The sequence below is a fragment of the Odocoileus virginianus genome, chromosome 9 (genome assembly GCF_023699985.2).
Source record: "Odocoileus virginianus isolate 20LAN1187 ecotype Illinois chromosome 9, Ovbor_1.2, whole genome shotgun sequence".
Classification (NCBI taxonomy): Eukaryota; Metazoa; Chordata; class Mammalia; order Artiodactyla; family Cervidae; genus Odocoileus; species Odocoileus virginianus.
The window spans coordinates 50,288,665-50,308,412 of NC_069682.1; the positions used below are offsets into that span (position 1 = coordinate 50,288,665).

Below are 19,748 nucleotides of genomic sequence, written 5' to 3' on the forward strand. Positions count from 1 at the left end.
ACTTCCGCCCTGCCAACTGGGCCGGAAGCGCGACCCTCCTCCGTCGCTATAGGGACGCGTTCTCCTCTGGGCTGCTGTGCCAGAGCTGATGGTCCAGTGGGGATCGCGGCGTCCTGGGGACCGACAGTCACGCTCACCGGCGCTGCCCCGTCAGGATTCGGACGGGATAAAGATGGCCTGCTCAAATTAGGATGATTCATGGGCGTTTACTTAACAAGGGGGCTGATTAGAAGTGTGTGAGCACATTTAGGGCACTGCAGGAATTCTGCGGGAACCCAGTGCTGGAGCAGCAGAGCTGTGACGTCATCAGGCTCCAAGTGGATGGGAGAGGTTCCGACTCTGGAAGGACAGTGTTGTTCTCGACGCCGCGGCCCCAGAGGAGCTGTCATCTCTGGTTGTGGGCATGGCCAGCCCAAGGTGATCCAGTAGGAAAAGATACAGAAGTGAATACCGGCTTCTCTGGTCTCCCGATTTTGCCTCTCCTACTGGCCAAGCCCACAGGTGTAATCTGAGGTAGAGAAGGGTGGGGGTGGATGTGGAGAACAGCTGGAGATGTTGCTGCTGCTAAGTCACTTCAGTCGTGTCCGACTCTGTGCGACTCCATAGATGGCAGCCCACCAGGCTCCCCCGTCCCTGGGATTCTCCAGGCAGAAACACTGGAGTGGGTTGCCATTTCCGTCTCCAGCGCATGAAAGTGAAAAGTGAAAGTGAAGTCGCTCAGTCCTGTCCGACTCTTAGCGACCCCATGGACTGCAGCCTACCAGGCTCCTCCATCCATGGGGTTTTCCAGGCAAGAGTACTGGAGTGGGGTGCCATTGTCTTCTCCGGGAGATGTTGCTAGCAGGCTACAAAGCAGTGTGAATAGTAGGGCCCCAAGTATGGGAACTATGACTGTAGGAAGAGAACTGTCCAGACTGGTGATCTCTCTCTGGGGAGTGTAACTGCAAGTGATGTTTGGTTTTGTTTTTACTTTGTGCTTTTCTGTGTATCCACACACTCTGCATTGATCTGTGTAACTTTTGGAGCGATCCAGTTGCCTGGTAGCTCAGCTGGTAAAGAATCTGCCTGCAATGCAGGAGACCCCATTTCGATACCTGGGTCAGGAAGATCCCCTGGAGAAGGGACAGGCTACCCACTCCAGTATTCTTCAGCTTCCCTGGTGGCTCAGATGGTAAAGAATCTGCCTGCAATGCAAGAGACCTTGCGTTGGGTTCCATCCCTGGGTTGGGAAGATCCCCTGGAATAGGGCATGGCAACCACTCCAGTATTCTTGCCTGGAGAATCCCCATAGACAGAGGAGCCTGCCGGGCTACAGACTCGCAGAGTCTGATAAGACCGAGCGACTAAGCACAGTATGAACATTTTTACTGAGGTAAAATTTACGTTCAGTGATTTACACTCAACAGGTTTTGAGAAATGCATACCCCAGTGTAACCTCCACCATAGAACATTTCCTTTACAGGCAACTACTGTTCTTATTTTTATCCCTGTTTCTTAGTTTGCCTGTCCTAGAACTTTGCATAAGCAGAATCATTCAATAAGTACTCTTTTAAATGGTTTCTTTCACTTAATATTTCAGCTCTTCATTCCTTTTATTGCTGAATACTATTCCATTCAATGAACATATCTCATTTATCCAGTCACATACTGGACAATGGAGTCATTTCTGTGTTTTGACTATCGTGGATAAAGCTGCCCTGAAATTCACACACAAGCCTTTTGGTGGATGTATCTTAACATTTTGTTTGCACAGTTACCTAGATGTAAAGTTGTTGGCCACCTCATGTGAAGAGTTGACTCATTGGAGAAGACCCTGATGCTGGGAGGGATTGGGGGCAGCAGGAGAAGGGGACAACAGAGGATGAGATGGCTGGATGGCATCACTGACTCGATGGGCATGAGTTTGAGTAGACTCCGGGAGTTTGTGATGGACAGAGGCCTGGCGTGCTGCAATTCATGGGGTCGCAAAGAGTCGGACACGACTGAGCTACTGAACTGAACTGACTGAAAGTTGTTGGGTGATAGGGGAGGTGTGTATTGAATTTCATAAGAAATTGTGAATCAGTCTTCCAAAATGGGGCCACCATCTCATGCCCCAGCAGCAGTGTGAGGGCTCCAGCGTCTGAAGGTACTCTGAATTATATCTCATTTGTAATTCCCTCCACTGCTGGTTGAAAGTTGCCCTGAGGTTTACCTGGGCTTCCTGGCCAGTCCAGCCCACCCTGTGCCCAGCTTAGCATGAGCATGTCCTGCAGGCAGGGGAAGCCCTCAGGATGGAGCCAGCAGGTCTCACAGAGAGAAACTGCTGGCATGCGCAGAAACAAGAGGGCTGAGGTGACGTGGACAGGGCACCCGTAGAGTCTACACAGGGGCAACGTGAGGCAGTGTAGATTTCAGCACGAGACCCCGGGCTTCAGGGAGCAAGAGCCCTGTGCTGGATTCCTTACAAGAGCTTCCTGGAGGAGGAGATATGAAGGATGTTGAAAGGTAGGAGAGGAAAAGGGAAAGTGGTCCTAGAAGGGGCACAGCAGAAGAATTGATACTTTCAGATTGGGTGTTGGAGAGTCCCTTGGGCAGCCAGGAGATCAAACCAGTCAATTCTAAGGGAATCAACCCTGAATATTCATTGGAAGGACTGATGCTGAAGCTCCAATCCTTTGGCCACCTGACGTGAAGACCTGACTGAGTGGAAAAGATCCTGATGCTGGGAAAGATTGAGGGCAGGAGGAGAAGCAGGCAACAGAGGATGAGATGGTTGGATGACATCACTGACTCAATGGACATGAGTTTGAGCAAACTCTAAGAGATAGTGAAGGACAGGGAAGCCTGGCATGCCGCAGTCCATGGGGTCGCAAGAGTCGGACACGACTGAGCAACTGAGCAACAACAACAACAAAGAGTAAACACCGAGCAGAGGCTAGATGTTCAGTTTTCCGACCATAAAGCTAAAAGTCAATCCCCACTCCACCACTGGGGGGCCTGGGGCCCCAGGGCCAAGAGCAGAGGGAGGGCCCTCCAAGGACAGGGAAGCCTGCCACATTGCAGCAGCTGTGGTGCCCCTGCCTCTCTCTCTGCCGTCTCAAGGCTGGCACAATGACCAAGTGACAGAGGATAAATCCGGGTATGACTTGGTGAATGGCGCAGAACATGGAACTGCAAACTGAAGGTGTTTTACTGCCCCATCTAAAACACATAGGTAATTTGTTTTTCTTTCAGAACCACCTCCAGTCAGAATAACATGATCATCTTAGTGGTTTCCTCCGCAGGGCTCCTGAAGTTCTCGATGTGAATAAATTGAAGGGAACACAAGAGCAGCAGAATGAAAACCTCAGAGTAAATGGTTCCGCGAGGCAAGGGCCAGCCCAAGCCCACAGTCCACCTACAAAGTTACCGTAAGCCCCCTCAGGTATGGGCCTGTGCAATGCCCACGTGGTGTCAACTCTCACTGTGTGAGTGCTGGGTCAGCTCTGCTGGATTCGACCAGATTGTTTGCAGAGCCGTTGTACCAAATACCCTGATGCCACTGCACCCGTTTCTTAAGTACGACACCTCCTGGCTGAGTGTCATCGGCAGCTCATCTTTGCCACACTGTGAACATATGTGTTGTCACTGCTGCTTTGATTTTCATTTTCATAATGATGGTGGAGCTGGGCGCATGCTCACTGGCCAGTGGACACCAGTCTGGTTTCTGTGCTCTGCCTGTTTCTATCCTCCATTGACCACTTTACACAGCCAGTGCCTCCCTGAAGTGGCTCCATCCTTCATCTGAGAGACAGGCATGGGACTGGCTCAGACCGGGGCTGTCACACTCCCAGCCTCTGGCCTGCTGCATGGATGGACTTGGCCCCACGTGAAGAAAGGCCTGGTCAACCTGGCCTATCTTACCCCTGCCACTGGCTCTGAAAGATGCACAGGGAAGAACTGTGCCCTGGGATAAAAAGGAGGTGGAAAGAAGTCGGAATGTGGCCCTGCTGATTCTCAAGACCATGCATCACTGCAGAGCACAGCTGCTTCTGAACCTGAGTTGTCTTCATCCTAAAACACCCAGGAACTTGCAGTTGTGCCAGAGGACACTTGGTTACTCAGGCTAAGGAGTCATAGCCAAGAATGTGTTGAGACAGGGCCAGCTTCTCAGATTGCAGACCTGAGGGCTCAGGTTCCTGATCTATGACAGGAAGACCCACATACCCCTTGCCTTAGCCCCTCCCATGCCTATATTAGTCAAGAATCTGTCTAAATTCTAGTTAGATACAGCCCCACATGGCTTAAACAACAAAAGGATGCTATTGGCTCATGTGGTGAAAAGCCCAGTGGTAATCTGGCTTTTGGATAAGGTTTGATCCAGCAGCTCAACGGCATCACTAAGAACCAGGTTTCTCTCTGTGTGTTTGCTCTGCTGTTCCATTTTCATCTGAAGGTCCCCAATATGCAGCTCCTAATGCTGTAAGCTTTGTGGTTCACATCCCAGTCAAAAGCCCAAGATTCAGTCACTTGGGTCACATGTCCACTTCTGAACCAACAACAGGCCAAAGGGATGGAATGTGCTGACCTGCGGCATCTAAGACCCAAGCTTCAGCCCTGGAGCCCCAGAGGGAGGCAGTTCCGAGGACTGCAAGGGCTCAACAGAAGTCTGAGGAGTGGGGAGCAAGCAGTCTACACCTGCTTTACAGCCCACAATGTTCCCTGGGGGTCAGGTGAGCTCTCCCTGTGGCCAAAGTTGAGGTGGGGATTTCATGGCTCCCTTCTGTGTCCCCGGGGCCCAGCCTGAGCCCAGCCAGCTTGGCACAAACACTGGAGATGCCTGGGTGGGGCTCTGTCCGCCTCCTCTTCTCTTTGGCGTGGGGTTAGAGAGATGGGGAGGAGAATTGCTACTGGAAGGAAGGAGGAAACCAGTGTAGGTTGAAGGGCAACTTGTCTGTCCAGAGAGGCAGGGACTCAGCCTGAAGGCGGGAGGGAAGAAGGGTTTCAGGTGGACTGAAGTGCCACGTGCTGAGCTGCCCCTCACCTAGTATGACCCTTCCCTCTCCCACCCATACAGCCACTCCTTTCCGGTCCTGCTCCTCCCCGGGGTCTAACCAGGGCCTCATGTCACCTCCCAGCATGAGGCACACTTGACCATGGCTCACACTGATAGAGAACCCAGAGGCTCCCTGTGACCAGGGAGAAGTCCCAACCCAGCTGTGCCCACACCTCTGGCCCCTACCTTAACTGCCTCCCTCCCACCATCTGCCTTCCCCCTTGCTCAGTCCCACCTCCACACCTGTGACCTGGGGGTCCTCCTCTAGTCCTCCCTCCAGTTAGCACAGGAACCTGCCTGCAACCCAGGGTCTCCCTCCCACTCCAGCCTGATCCTAGCATGGCCTGCAGGCCCCCCACGGTGCCTGGGAAGGTGAACTCCAATAGGCTGGCCCCCCCCCCACCTTCCTCCTAGGCCCTCACTCCCAGGAGGGGGACTTCTGAGCACTTGACCTGGTCCAGGAAGCCTCAGCGATTGAGGGTGCCTGGGGCCCCATTAGGAAGGAGGCTGGTTGATTGGGTCCCGCGAGGGCCTGGGGGCAAGCTCAGGAGGTGTGGGGTGGTGGGGGCGGAATATCCTGGACACTGGGGGGTGGGTTGGCAGCAGTGCCAGGTCTGTCCTGGAGCCACCGCAGGGCTCCTCCAACTCCAGGCTGCCTGAGAAGCCGCGCCATCGCCCCTTTAAGAAGGGGATCCCACGCCCCGGCCCTAGCTGGTGAGAAACCCCAGAGTCCGAGTTAGAGACGGAGACGTAGCACAGCTGTTATTCGAAGAGACGGGGCTGGGCTGGGGGACCCTGGCTGCCTGGCGGGGCTGGACAGAGGGCAGGTGGGGGCTTTGGGGTGGGACCTGGCCTGCGAAGGTCACGAGTGCGGGGAGGGGTCGGGGATTGGAGGGAGGGGTCAGGGGATGGCCCGTGGGCGGGGCTGAGTTGGGAATGTGAGGAGCTGCAGGGAGGGGGAGGCGGACAGAGGGTAGGAAGTCCGGGGTGCCGGGGGTTCCTGGTGCACCAGTGTAGGGCCGGTACCGTGGGCCGCTGCTCTGGCCGCTGCGCTCTCATCTTCCTCTGTACTTTCCAGCTGGTGTGTGGCGACCCGTCCCCGGCAATCCCGGCGCACAGGGGATCCGGACGCCGCCCCCGGCTCTCAGCCCTGCCCACTGGGTCCGCAGCAGTCTCTCTGCGGGCTCCCGTCTGGGCAGGGCCCACGCTCTTCTGTTGCCTTAGTTCCCCGCCGCCCGAGGGAGGGGAGTGGGAAGCCAGCGCCCAATGCGCGACCCCGAAGGCCCCTCCGTGCGACCCGGCGCGCAGTGTGTGCGCTCCGGGGCCGGGCTGGGGGCGCGGTGCGGGGCGGCCGCGAGGTGCAGAGAGGGGTCCTAAGCGGCCGCACAGGTGCTGGGAGCTGCTGAAAGTGGCTGGAGCAGAACTAAAGCCTCTAGGCCAGAGCGCCCGGCCCGGGATCTTTAAGTCCTGAGCTGGGAAGGGGCGCCGCTGCGCGCGGTGTCCACGAGTGTCCGAAGATGTGTGTGGCCCCGAGTGTGCGCACAAGGAACATATGCAAGGGTGTGTGTGAAGCCAGCACTAGGCAATGAGTGAGCCGCGGAGTCCCTCTTCTGAGATCTGACAGCCCCTGGGGGCCAGGGTTCAGGTGAGTTTGGGAGTATCTATCAATATGTTGGCCTGTCTGTGGAGGGGGTATTTGAGACCCGCTCTGCCCGCCCTTGGCGGTCCCAAGCTGGAGGAGGGCGCCTCTGCCCTTTGTCCTGACCTGAAGATTCGGGGAGTGGAGAAGAGGGTTGGAGCTCCCTTGCAGGGCTGCACTTCCATGTCTTTTGTGTCTGGGGTTAGCCGGGCTCTTTGAATTCCAAGCTTTGTCAGAGGACTTGGGCAGTCCTCTTTCCAAGTTTCTCCTCCTTTAGTTCTGCCCTTGGAGCTTCCTAGAGCTCCTGCTGCCCAGGAGGAAGGGCCTAAAGGAAGGTGGAGGCCACTGGGCTGGGGAGGAGATGAAGGTGGGCCTCCGGGTCTCTGGTCTTAAAAGGGAAATGCTGCTTTGTCGAGGTCTCTGGGTGCGCTCCTAGCTCAGCTTGCAGGGTACTTTCTCTGGAGCTGGAGGGCTGTGGAGGAGGAAGGGTCTTGCTTCAAAGAGGCTGTGAGTAGGAAGTCCTCCTCACTGTGCAGAGATGGGAAGACCCATCATGGTGCAGAGATGGGGGTCTGGTCCTTTGCCTGAGGGCAGGGCTGGCAGGAGGCCGAGATACACAGGTCCGCCTGGGGGCAGGAAGGGATTCCTGGAGCTTCCTCTGGGGCAGGCTTAGTGCTGTGGAATCGTGGGGCTGGGGCTATTGGTATCGAGGAAGTAGGTGGGCGATCTGCAGAGATTTTTCTGGACACATAAGGCCAGGTGAGAGCTCAGGCCTACAGAAGGCATGAGGCCCAGGGACTGTTCCGCCAGCAGCAGGGAGCCACCTCAGGCCTTAGAACAACCACGGCACTCATTATCTTTCGGTGGATGGTGCACAGATGGGCACCCCACAGGCCTCTGGAGATGTGGCTGCAGCTGGGTGGGGAGTGGGGGAAGGCTGTCTAGGCTTGAGGGGAACAGGGTTTCCCTGGATGGGGCTTCTTGCAGACTCTTTAGTCTCAGCCAGGCAAGTCCTAGTGCCAGGACAGAGCTGCCTCCCCACTTGGCCAGTGGCCACAGCTAAGAGCAGTAGACAGCTGCAGAAGGCCTTTTGTCCCAGCCATGCCCCTGTCCCTGCTCTGCTGAGTGGAAGGGGCAGCGGAGTAGGAAGAGGTTTGACATGGTCCACCGCTCGGGTCACTGTGTGTGTTGGAAGGGGGAGCAGAGGGAGAAACCGTGGACTGAGTCCTTGGCTTTCTTTTCTCTTTCTGACAGGCGTGAGTTTTCTTGTTACCCAACTTCAGGACAAAGGCCTGAGCATTTCAGAACCTTCTCCCTGGAGAATAGCTTGACCTTTGTGGGCTCTGAGCCTGAGGAACACCCTGGAGCCTTTTCTCAGGCTGTGCCCCAGGCTTTGTAGGAGCCAGGGCCCAGGGAGGGGTTTGGGACAGGCGAGCGGGCTGCTGGGGTGCTGCAGAATGCAGAGCCTTCCAGTACCTTGGCATGGAAACAAAATGACAGCCCCACCAGCCCCACCTGCGCTGGCCACCCTGCCAGCTGTGGGGTCTCTCTTTGGTGAGCAGACCCTGGGGACCACCCCTCAGACTTAGGGAGCCCTCAGCAGGGCTGCACAGCTGACTGGGTCAGGGGCGGGATGGAGAGGGCATTTGGAGCATCCTCACTTTGCCTCCTTGCTCCGTGCATGGTACCTGGAGGAGCTCAGGCAGGGCGGGTATTCTGCCCATTGGTCAAGGCTTCTGGACACCAAGGGGAGGCCTGTGCTCAGACTGGGGCTCATTCTGTGTCTAGAACAGGTGCTGTTGGCCAGCTCTGCCCTGAGGGCTGTGTGCATGCTTGTGTGCTCGTGCATGCTTGTGTGTGTGCGTGAGCACTCATGTGCACATGTGTGCTCATGTGTGCATAGGTGTGCTTGTGTGTGTGTGCACATACGTGCTCGTGCATGCACATGTGTGCTCGTGTGTGCATATGTGTGTTTGTGTGTGCTCTTGTGTGCATGTGAGTGAGTGTTTCTTTTTCCTGCCCCAAGGAAAGTCCCACCAATGTAGGGTGTTCTTGCTTCCCCTCCCCCATCTCCCTGCTCCTTTTTCACCACCTCTGATATTTGCCTCCTCATGGCAGTCCTTCCACCCACCCGTCCCTGCCCTCATCTGTGGCAGAGAATCCATGTGACCATCCTCCTTGGAGGCTGTCAGCTTGGGGTTCAAGTCCACCTGCCCACAGCTGCCCCGTCAGGCTGGGTCAGGGAGGCAGGACCTCTGCCCTGAGACACTCGTCTCTCTTTTCCTCTAATCTGTGTAACTGAGGAGCTTCTATGTGCGGGGCTCTTCTGGGTATTGGGGGCCATACTAGGGTCAGCTGAGTCCTGATGGCGCCAATAAGGCTCATTCAGGGCCCGGCGGTGGCCTAGCTCCAGGCAGTATCTGCCAACAGATGGACAGACAGACCCTCTTGCTGCCCAGGTCAGCCCTATGCACATGCTGGGAGAACGGGGCAGTGAGACAGGACCACGGCTCTAGGAGTTGAGAGGTGCAGGGTGTCAGGACGCAGCAATGAAGTGAGAGTGGGGCTGGATGGCAGGGCCAGGCTGCCCCACCTACATGAGGGGCTCAGACTTTGTCTTAAGGGCATGGGTGTTCTTGCAGCTGGGTGCCCCAAAGGCCTGGGGGCTGCTGTGCCCACCCTGCAGGGAACAGGCTTCCCTGGACAGCACCCAGCAGACTGAGGAGAAGGCTTAACATCTGCTCAATCAGACCCTGAAATGTACCCTGAAACTGGCCCAGTTCACTGACAAGTTCTCCACTTTGTGCCCTACTGCCTGCTTCCTCCTGCAGGGGAAGAACATTCTGGAGCCTCTCCATGGGGGTCCTGCCCGGCCACTCTGCTGAGAGACACCTTCCCCCTGGAAACTGCCTGTTGTGATCCCCTGCTTGTGGCCTGTTCCTACCTCCCTGCTCCCCACTCTAGCTGTCTCCTAGGGCAGAACCCAGCCTCCCGCAGGACACACTTGGAATAGAGACCCCTTGGAAATAGCTGTCACTGCTCTGGCCAGTGCCCAGGATGCACCCATAGCAGCTGTGTCCTGGGGGCTGGCTGGGGTTCCACGAGGGCTCCAGGACACAGGCTGAGAGCAGTGAAGAGGAGTGGGAGTGTTGGGGGAGGGCCAAGCATCCTGGCTGCAGTAGGGGCTTCTGTGGCTAGCAGGCCTGGTGACCACAGAGCCAATCCACACAGGCCTACCTGGCTGGGCTCCATCCATTAGTGTTGGGGCCATGTGTGAGGGAGATCGCCCCTCGCCACCCTGTCCTCCTCACTCCCCTCTGTCCCAGCTGTGCTGCTCTTGCCTCAACCCATCCAGGTCCAGTCCATCCCGGCTGTGAGAGGACTGGCTTCTCCCTCTAACACCCGAGGCTGCCTGCTGGGAAGGGCTCCCCTCTCTCCTCCACCCTTCAGAGTCCACCCCATGCCAGGGCTCCAGCCAGCAGCCCCTGCCCCACTTGCTCTGGGTGGGGATGGTGCACTTGTCTCTGTAGCCCTCCTGTTGGCAGTGAGTGCTGAGTTCACAGTGGGCATGTGGGGAAATTGCGGGGTACAGTGGATTCAGTCGTACTTTCTCCTGGCGATGAACTCTGCCTACAAACAAGATGAGTGAATGAATGAATGAATGAATGAGGGAATGCTTTCTGAAGTCATGACCAGGCTTGGAGCTGGTCCATCTCCCCTGCATATAAAAGGGCAGGTTTCTTAGGTATCTCTTATTCCTTAGTGTTGGTCCTCCATCAGCCGAGTCTGCAAGGCTGGTGCCCACAGTGCTGGAGTGTGGGAGCACCCTGGAAGGGGAGAGCACCCCCAAGCTGTGAGAGAACCCTGCAAACAGAGAGGGTGCTGATCTGGGGGCCCAAGGAGCTCAATGTCCCACTTGAACTTGAACTTTCTGTCCCATGTTCACTGTTTGGCCTGACAGCCTCCTGACTTAGAGCAGCCCCTGTGTTCTCATTATATAGGTGAGGAAACTGAGGCTGGGGACTTGCTCAAGAGGAGCACCCCAGTGGTGATGCTTCTGGGTGCATTTGACTCATCAGGAGATTTTTGTCGAGGAGCTGAGACCACAGTGGGTGCTGGATAGTGGTTATCAGGCAGGAGGAGGGTCCAGGGCCACCAGGGGTTTACTGCCCCTCATGCACCTGCCCTTCTCCTAGGTTACTGCGCTGGAGCTGCAGGTGTTTGACTTCCTGGGCTATCAGTGGGCACCCATCTTGGCCACCTTCGGCCACATCATCATGGTTATCCTGGGGCTCTTTGGCACCATCCAGTGCAGGCCTCACTACATTGTGGTGGTGAGTTGGCTCTGCTCCAGCCCTTCTGCAGGCAGGTGGGCTGGGATGGCCAGCATGGGAGACTTCAGTGACAATATTGTCCTAGAAGCCACTAGAAAACCTGGAAAGGCCAGGATTTCAGCCGCACAGACCCACAGGCACAAACCTGCTAGAAGCTTGAACTTCTGAGTTCTGACATGGAAATTGTGGCTTTAGGAAAGCTTCTGGGAAACTGAGCTGCAGGGCACCAGGGTGGGATTGAAACCCGCAATGTTCCAGCACCGCTTTCCCTGCCCTGCCACCTTCCCGTACCCACCTCCCCCCACCTCCCTGTTGCGGAAGAAGCTCAAAGGATGTGCAGGAGGTTTTGCTGCAAGCAGAGCAGCATTTTTCTTCAGTGTAGATCAGAATTATTGGTCTGGGCCAGGATGTGCAGCAAACACTACTGTAAAGGCCCAGGTGCGGGCTCCCAGGCTTCTTGACCACAGTCCTTGTGGCAGGTACTCAGCTCGGCGCAGCGGCACAGACCAGGCTGAGCGGTATGGTACAGTGGGCCAGGGCTGGGTCTCAGTAAAACTGGGTGCCAACGGGCAGCCCTCCCCCTGCAGGCAGCTCTTGGTGATCTTTGGGGTGGATTTTGGGGGTGCTCTGGAGTTCAGGCCACACATGCTCTCGCTGATTATTGGTCTACGTGGGATGGGCCACAGGCACCCCTGGGCCAGGACACTGAGCTCAGAAACTGTGCTCCATGCTGTCTCCCCCAACCAACTATTCCCATCTCCTGGGAGCACCCCCTACCCCCAAGGGAGCAGGAGCCCTGTCACCCCATCAGCACAGTGTGGGACCTGTCCCTGGTGGGCCGGAGGAGGCCCTCCTCCAAATGGAGCACCCTGGTCTTCAGACTCAGGAAGCAGAGCCCCCTACCCTGCAGAGGCTTCGTTCTCCAAGGGCATGGTGCAAAATCAAGCTCCCGCCCTGAAGAGCTGAGCTCACCCCACACCTGTCCTCCCCTGTCTCAGCAGTAGGCAGTGTGGGCAGCCACCTGGATGGCCTGGAATGTCTTGATTATCTGCATCTACTTGGATGTGGGGACCTCTCAAAGGTGAGTGAAGTTTTAGGAAACTCGTGCAAATAGAGGGGTCTTGGCCGGTTCCAGGGGCTCTGGGCATGTTTGCTTGTTTATTGCCCGTTTCCCTCGTGGAGGCAGTGGCTAGGTCTGCTTATGGTTGTATCCCCTGCACCCTGAGCAGTCCTGGCCCACAGCAGCGACTCAGTAAAGGTTTGGAGAAAGACCAGTGATCTGATGGATGGATGAGGGATTGTGGGTATTGGTGGGCAGGTGGTCTCCAGCTGGGAGGTGCACCAGGGAAGGCTTTCTGGAGGAGGGGGCCTGGGAGCCTGGGCAGCACCTGGAAGGAGAGCCAAGGCTGGGGAGCAGGAGCAGAGAGACTAGCCTTTTCAGAGGGATGCAGGTGGGAACACCACCCGGGTGGTAAGACAGACAGGATGCCATCCTCCTGCCCACCCTCTGGACTGCTCCTTCAAGTACTGATAAAGCCCCTGATCCCTTTACGGGCTGGGGGACAACCCTTCTAAGCTGTGCTCTGCTGGGAGTATCCATGTGAGCAAATCCTGCCCATGCAGCTCATTGGAGCACATCACATGAAGTGCTGTGTTTTGTCCTTGCCCAAAGCTCAGAGGGGTCTTAAGAGCCAGGAATGGGGCAGGCAGCATGGTAGGCAGTGGAGCAGATGGCCCCTGCTTCGTGGGACCACACCTGGACAGCAGTGGGGGGGGGGGGACAGATATTAGTTCCAACATACCTGAAATGGCAGCATTGGCCAGAGATTTGAAGGAGGGGCCCAGTGCACAGCATGAGTGTGTCCTAGGCAGCGAGGTCTTCCTGCAGGAGAGGATGTAAGCTAGGGTCCATGGCAAGCACAGTAAGGCCTTCCCTGCAGGAAAAGGCTGGGAGGGCCTTGGTGCCCCTGTCCCCAACAGCAAACCCCTTGCCCTGCTCAGGGAGCCCATCTGCACTGCTGTGGGGGGGCAGGCTGGTAGTGTCCCTGGCACTCATCCAGTCAGTCCCACCTCCTCTCCTCAGGAGGTCAGTGACCTCCTGACCTCAACCTCTCCTGGCAGCGGTCCTGGTGGTGTGAACATGGCCTGGGCTGTATGCACGAGGAAACAGCGACTGGCCTGTGTCCTCTGGACAGACAGCCATCCTGGAGCATGGCCACACAGAGGCCCTGCACAGCGCCCTGCAGACCTTGCTGGCAGTAAGCATGGGGGAGGGAAGATGAGGGGGCGTGCACCATGGCCTCTGCCAGGGCAGGAAGCCCCTCCTCACCCCATCCCTGCTGAGAGGTTAAGGAACCACACCACCACCCCATCCTCTGTGGCCTGGGCCACCCGCTCTGTGAAGTGGGCTCAGGACCAACTCTGACCCCAGGGTTGGCATGAGGATGAGCCGAGGAGACAGAATCTGAAGCTTCTGAGGATGCTGCGGGGCCAGGCAGGCATATGGAACCCTCCACTAGGGGCATTGAGATGAAGGATTCTGCACCCCTCTCCCTGCCCCCTAGGCAGCATGACAGGTGAGGAGCCCTGAGAGCTTCCCAATGAGCTCCTCCAAGTCAGAGACTCTGTTTCCATGCCCGATGGTGAGTCCTGGAGCCAGGGGTAGCAGGGAAACCCCAACCTGGCCTGAATACCGGCTGTTTTCTCCTCCTGCAGTGTTGAGAGTAGTAGTGTGGATTCTCCAAATAAAAATACATAATGCCCAGTTAAAGTTGAATTTTAGATAAACAGCAAGTTTTAGTGTAAGCGTGTTCCATGCTATGTTTGGGACATACTTATAATAAAAACAGTTTTACTGTGTTTCTGAAAATCAAAGGTAATTGAGTATGGGGTATTTTGTCCGCAGCCCCAGGGAAGCGATTTGATGGGAAGGGCCGGGAGCACGCTGAGCCAGTGCCAGGCAATCTGAGCTGACTCCAGGGCTCGAGGCAGAACAGGTGTGGCCACCAGAGGTCGCTGGTCAGACTTGAAGGCTCCTGACTCCCTGGTTCACACAGTGGGTCAAGAGCAGAGTGTCTGGGTGGATGCTGGGTTTACAACATGGATGCTCTGCACCAGCAGCTGACATTGGAAACTGAATTCCAAGTCTAGGGCCTTCCCTGGCAGAGAAAACAGGACAGTTTGGGTGCCTCTTGAGCGTCCAGAGCTCTCTCTCCTCCTGCTCTCCCAGGACCTGCAGGGAATCAACATTTGGGACACCTGGATGCTGCCCCAAGGACACGGAGCTGCCCCTCCCTCAGGGGGATCTTCCCAGACCAGGGTTCAAGCTCATGTCTCCTGCATTGGCAGGTGAATTCTTTACCACTGAGTCACCAGGGAAGCCTCCTTTTTAAAATTTAATTTTATGTTGATGTATAGCCTGGAGAATCCCATGGACAGAGGAGGCGGGTGGGTTATAGTCCATAGTGTCACAAAGGGTCAGACATGGCTGAAGTGAGTTAGTACGCACACACATAGTTGATGTACAATGTTGCGTTGGTTTATGGTGTCCAGCAGAATGGTTCAGTTATACACATAGGTGTGTCCTTTCTTTTCCAGATTCTTTTCCTGAGTAGGTTATTACACAGTGCTGAGTGGAGTTCCCTGTGCTATACAGAGGGTCTTCAGCAAAATGCCAGTCTCCAAATACCAGTCAGTGCTCTGCCGTTTGCTCTTGAGGATCCAGGAGACACAAACCCTTGACTGCACAGTTGGCCGGTGCTGGGGGGCGAGGATGGCAGGTCCAAGAGCCCCATGGAGGAGCTGGGCAGGATCCCGAGGTGGGACAGGAGGGGCATTGGGAGGGCAGACATGTGGAAGACAGGGTGGCCTCCCCTAGTGCCCCGCCTGCCCGCCGAGGAGGAGCAGGGCTGCAGTGACGAGGTTTTCAGCACCTTGGCCAGCTCTCGGGCGAGGCTGTTGGGAATGGCAGCTAGGTTTGCCTTTTGATGGCAAGCAGATAGACACAGCAGACACCCCTGGCCTGCCGTCTGGGAGGATGCGCTTCTGAGTCCTTTGAGCTCCAGCTCCTCCTTTGAGGTACATGGGGCATCGAGGGAAGCTGTTGGGCTGTATTGCATGAAGAGATAAGACACAAAGGTTAAGCTACTCCCTGAGGTCTCGCCACTGATGCTAGAAGGCAGCCTCTCCTTCCTGTGGCCCTTGCTCCTAAAGCTGTACTGCTGGCTGCCTTCATGTCCCTCCCCCCAGCCCCCGCTGTGATTGTCCCATAGACAGACCCCACCACCCTCTCTGAAACTTCCTTTCTGCTTGTTCCCCTGATCAGTCAAGGTACCAGCAAGACAGATATACACCAGGCGTGGCGGAACTCGTCCCCTCCCCACCGCATGCTTACCATTGCCCAGGCTTGGGTGGTGCTGGCCTTGTCCTATCTTAGCTGGAGCCCTGTCTCCTGCAGTGGCCCTGGTGCCCAGGGGTGTGTGGGGATTGAACACAGGTCTGCCCTCTTTGCCCTGAAGTCTGAGGATCCTTTGAGGAGCCCAGCTGATGAACTTGTGTCCTGCCAAGCCCTCACCACCTGCAGGGCAGCAGCCTGCCCCACCCACTCTGCCCAGAATTGCCTGTTGCACCAAGTCCTCAGTCTGTCTCCCCTGTGCTGTTGTGCAGACTGTGAACTTGGCTGACTTGAAGCTTCTCTACTGTGGCTTCCCAGGGGAAGAAATCCAGTCATTGTCTGCTTACATTGAGAGGCCCCAGGGAGGATGGCCTGGCTGTAATGGGGTATCAGCTCAGGGGACATCCTAGCTGTGGCCATGTGCCTCCCAGAGCATCTCTCTGCATCTTACGCCTCATTCAAGCAGGGGCTTGATCACCTTCCTGACTCACTCATCCACTGACTGCCCTCGCCCCTCTCAGCCCTTGCCCACAGGGATGCATGTGCAGGCTCCACTGGGGAGTGGACACCATCTGGAACTCCAGAGCTGAGGAGGCTGGCAGATCACCCTGCTTGTTCAGAGTTATAGATGAGGAGGCCAGCAGGCAGTGGCCACATGGTTAGGACATGCTGAGGTCCATGTCCCATGAAGATGTGAATGCATCTCCCAGGGCTTCAGTCTGAGGGACCTCCCCATGTCTTTCAGCCTGTGGGCTTCATCTGTGCCTGCCACATGGTCAGTGTGATCACCAAGGAGGAGGACAGCTGCAAGTGTGTGACCTCCAGCCTCCTGCAGAATCCCATTACCAACCTGCTGGCCCCGCCAGGGGGAGAAGAGAAGCTGCAGGCTGGCCACAGAGAGCTGGCCTCTTAAATGGGTCCCCAAGTCCTGGCTGGCTTACGCAGAGATGGGGAGGTCCTGGGCTGTGCGGACCAGGGGTCAGCACACCTCAAGCTCCCATGGTCTGAGGGTTCCTGTACTGCAGGGCTGGCCCCGCAGTCCCTACAGCTGTTGCAGGCAGAAGGCTGAGCTCTGACCGGCAGAGGAAAAGCCCTCTCTCTCCCCCTTGCAGTGGGCAGCTGGCCCCATTTCAGGCCCCAGTGCTGGTGGGACAAATTTGAGAAGCACAGGCACATCCCCCATCTGAGAATGCTCTCAACTTTCCTCTGATTTGCAGCATGAACATTCAGGTGTTCTCGCTGACCTGACCACCCCAGGCTCTGATGGGGTCTCGCCAGGATGAGAGGGGCTGGGTGCACCCAGGGGGCCCAGGGCTCCTGTGGGCAGAAACTTCTCTAGATCTGAAGCACAATTCAGAGCCTCTGTCCCTAGAGGTCAGGTGGCCATAGAGTGGGCGGGCAGAGTGTCCTCTGAAACCAGATTTGCTCCAGGGACCAGACTGCCCCATGGTGTCCGGTGGCCCCAAACCATCACTCACCCCACAGTCAACTGGGAGGAAGCAGAAGGGGCTTCCTGTATTGGTTACATTAAAATGTTTTAGGTCGGGAGCCAGCCCTGGGGTTCAGCTTTGCCCAGCGGGCCTTGGTCGCCCACGCACAGTGCAGTCACAGCTTTGAGGCACCAGGACTGGGGGAGCCCAGCAGAGCAAGGGGCAGCCCCCTGCTGAGAGGCCAGTGTCCTATGAAACCCTTTGCCTAGTGGGAAACCCGCCCCCTACCCTCCAGTCTGGGCCGCTACTGCTGCTGTGTCATCACCTGAGTGTTTGCACTCGGGAGCTCTGCTGTGCCATCCTGTCCATCATTTGGGTTGTTTTATTTGGGTCTTGGTTTGTTTCAGTTGGTTTCATTAGTGGATTTGACCCATTTCCTCTCTACCACATCAATGAAAAGCCTTCCAACCTCTAGTGCAAGCAGGCATCCTGTAAGTACGGCTGCAGAACCTGCCCGCTGGCCTGGCCACCCCAGAGTGCACAGCTGCCAGGCTTCTCTCCTGGGGGAGACCTCACCAGCCATCTGTCTGTCTGTCCATCCATCATCCATCTATTTGTCCATCCCCCACTTTCCTGAGATCTGCTCCAGGCTGACTCTGGGCTGAGTGTGGGGTAAAGAGGCTGAGGGGACACTGAGAGGTCCCTGCCAAGGAGAATGTCCTGCTGATTTTCCTGGGTCTCCCTGTGGCAGGAAATTTATGTATTTGGTTGCGTCGGGTCTGAGCTGCGGCACGAGGGGTCTTTGTGTCCTCATGCAGGATCTTCTGTGCGCGGGCTCAGCAGTTGTGGTGCACAGCTTAATTGCTCCAGGGCATGTTGGATCTTAGCTCTCCCACCAGGGATTGAACCCGCGTCCCCTGTGTTACAGGGTGGATTCTTAACCACTGGACCACTGGGGAAGTCTCCTGTGGCAGGAAATATGTAGTGTTTGCCCTTTTCAGAGGATCAGACTTCTTCCCTCTTGTAACGCTATGTCCACAGCCCTGCAGCCCCCAGGCCTCTAGTGGGGGTGCCTGCACTGTTGGCCTCCCTCCTCTGAAATGGCCTTTGCCACGGGCCCTGTCCCACATGGAATCCTCAAAGTGGAGTCAGAAGAGGCGGCTGATAGCCCCCTTCCTAAAGCTGTGCCTCCTCTGTCCTCCCCAGGCCCATGGAGACAAGCTTCCCCTTCAGGGCCACGCATGCAACCATCCCCTGGGCACCCTGGCCCTCTTGGCAGCCCCCAGCCCTTCTACCCTGTAAGTGAGGCCCCATGTCAGCCAAGGACCATCAGAGGCAGCAGGTGTTCAGGTCCCATGATGGGGTAGAGACCCAGCTCAGGCCCCCGGGCCAGGGCAGCATATGTGGGAGTCGATGACCCAGGGTACACAGGCTGGGAGAGCTGGCCAGGCTGGACAGGCTTTTGGGGTTTTCCTCCAGCCGTGGAGCTGGGGTGGCCAGGAGAACCCAGGGTGAGCCTCTCACCTCACTCCCAGCCCCCTGGCTCAAACTGAATGAGGTGTCTGCAGCCAAAGTCAGCTCTGCAGGGATAAGGCCCCCAGCTGCCTGGACGGGGAGCCCAATCCAATCCAGGGCAGGCCTGGCTGAAGTCCAGCCCCTCCCCCACTCCGCCCAAGGCCAGGACACGCTCCCCTTCTTGGGTTTTGTCCATATGGCAGCACCTTTCTTCCTCATCTCTGACCTTGCCCACCCCTCATCTCACTCCCACAGGCCTGCCTAAGTGAAGAGCAGCCATCCCGTTCCTGTGACCTCCAGCTTGTGACCCATCGTGGATGACAGGAGACTCCTGGCAGCGGACCCTCCCACCCCCACGGCCCTGCAGGTGCCGCAGGGTCTAGTAGCTGTACGTGAACCAGGGTGGCAAGGCCAGTGCCAGGCTGGGGATGGCTGCAACCTCTGAAGAGTTTGTTGCTTCCTTTTTCTGAAGAAAAGAAAAAGACACAATCGAAAACCTCATTGCTGGCCTCGGTAGTGCTGAGTCGCACTTCATCCACAGCATACCTGGGGTGGCTGTTCAAGGAGCCCCCTCCCTCAGGTGCCCTCCCCAGGGCAGCCAGACCCCCAAAGGCTGCACACACCCATGCTGGGGGGAGGGGCTGGCCAAGGGGACTGCAAGACGGGGCGAGTGTGACCCCAGCACAAGGGTCAGTGTGAGCACACGGTGACCCCACCAAGCCCTGTGGGAGTTAGGGTTAGGGCCACAGGTGCTGCTGCTGGTGGGACCCCTGGAGTGGGAGCTGGGCTTGCCCAGGAGCCCACAGGACAGGGGCTGCCTGGTGACAAGTGGAGGACACTGTCCAAGCCCCCAGGGTGCAATCGTCCTAGTGCGTCCCAAGGTGCCCACCAGCGGAGGAGAGAGGAACCTGCCTCCAGATCACCGGCCCTGCCAGACTTGGGGGACAATTGCAAGTTTAGTTTCAGAAGCAGCCCAAGCCAGTCCATTCTAAAAGTCCTAAAACATTGAAAAGATAGCACGAGAAATGGGGAGGGTAAGGGGAGGCGGGAATGGCCTGGAATGGACCTGACCGGTTGTGCTGCCCTGCTAGTGAGGTGAGGCAAGAGGGGGCAGGGTGGAGGGGAGGGGACAGGGTGGAGGGGAGGAGGCTGAGTGGAGGGGAGGGCACTGGCTGTTCTGGAACAGAGGCTGCTGGGCACTGTCCAGGGAAAATCCATGCTTTATTTTGACTCTTCTGAAGCATCCATGCTTAGGTAAAGCAGCCCCCACCTCCCCACGCCAAGCCGCCCGCAGCTCCATCTTCCACACAGGACTGGTCAGTGGTGGATGCCAGTTCAGGGCGCCTCAGCTCACAGCTCCTGGAGGGGAGAAGGGCTGAGTCCACAGCTCCACATGCTTCTCCATGCAGCTGGGGTCTCT

The 19,748-nt window shown here is 57.0% G+C and overlaps 1 long non-coding RNA gene across 1 annotated transcript; it reads left to right on the forward strand.

Moving 5' to 3' along the window:
- Positions 1-7: 7 nt before the first annotated feature.
- On the forward strand, positions 8-19,342 carry LOC139036718 (uncharacterized). Its single transcript, XR_011489543.1, has 3 exons — positions 8-513; positions 4,526-4,694; positions 18,584-19,342. It is a non-coding gene; the product is annotated as an uncharacterized lncRNA (long non-coding RNA).
- Positions 19,343-19,748: the final 406 nt, after the last annotated feature.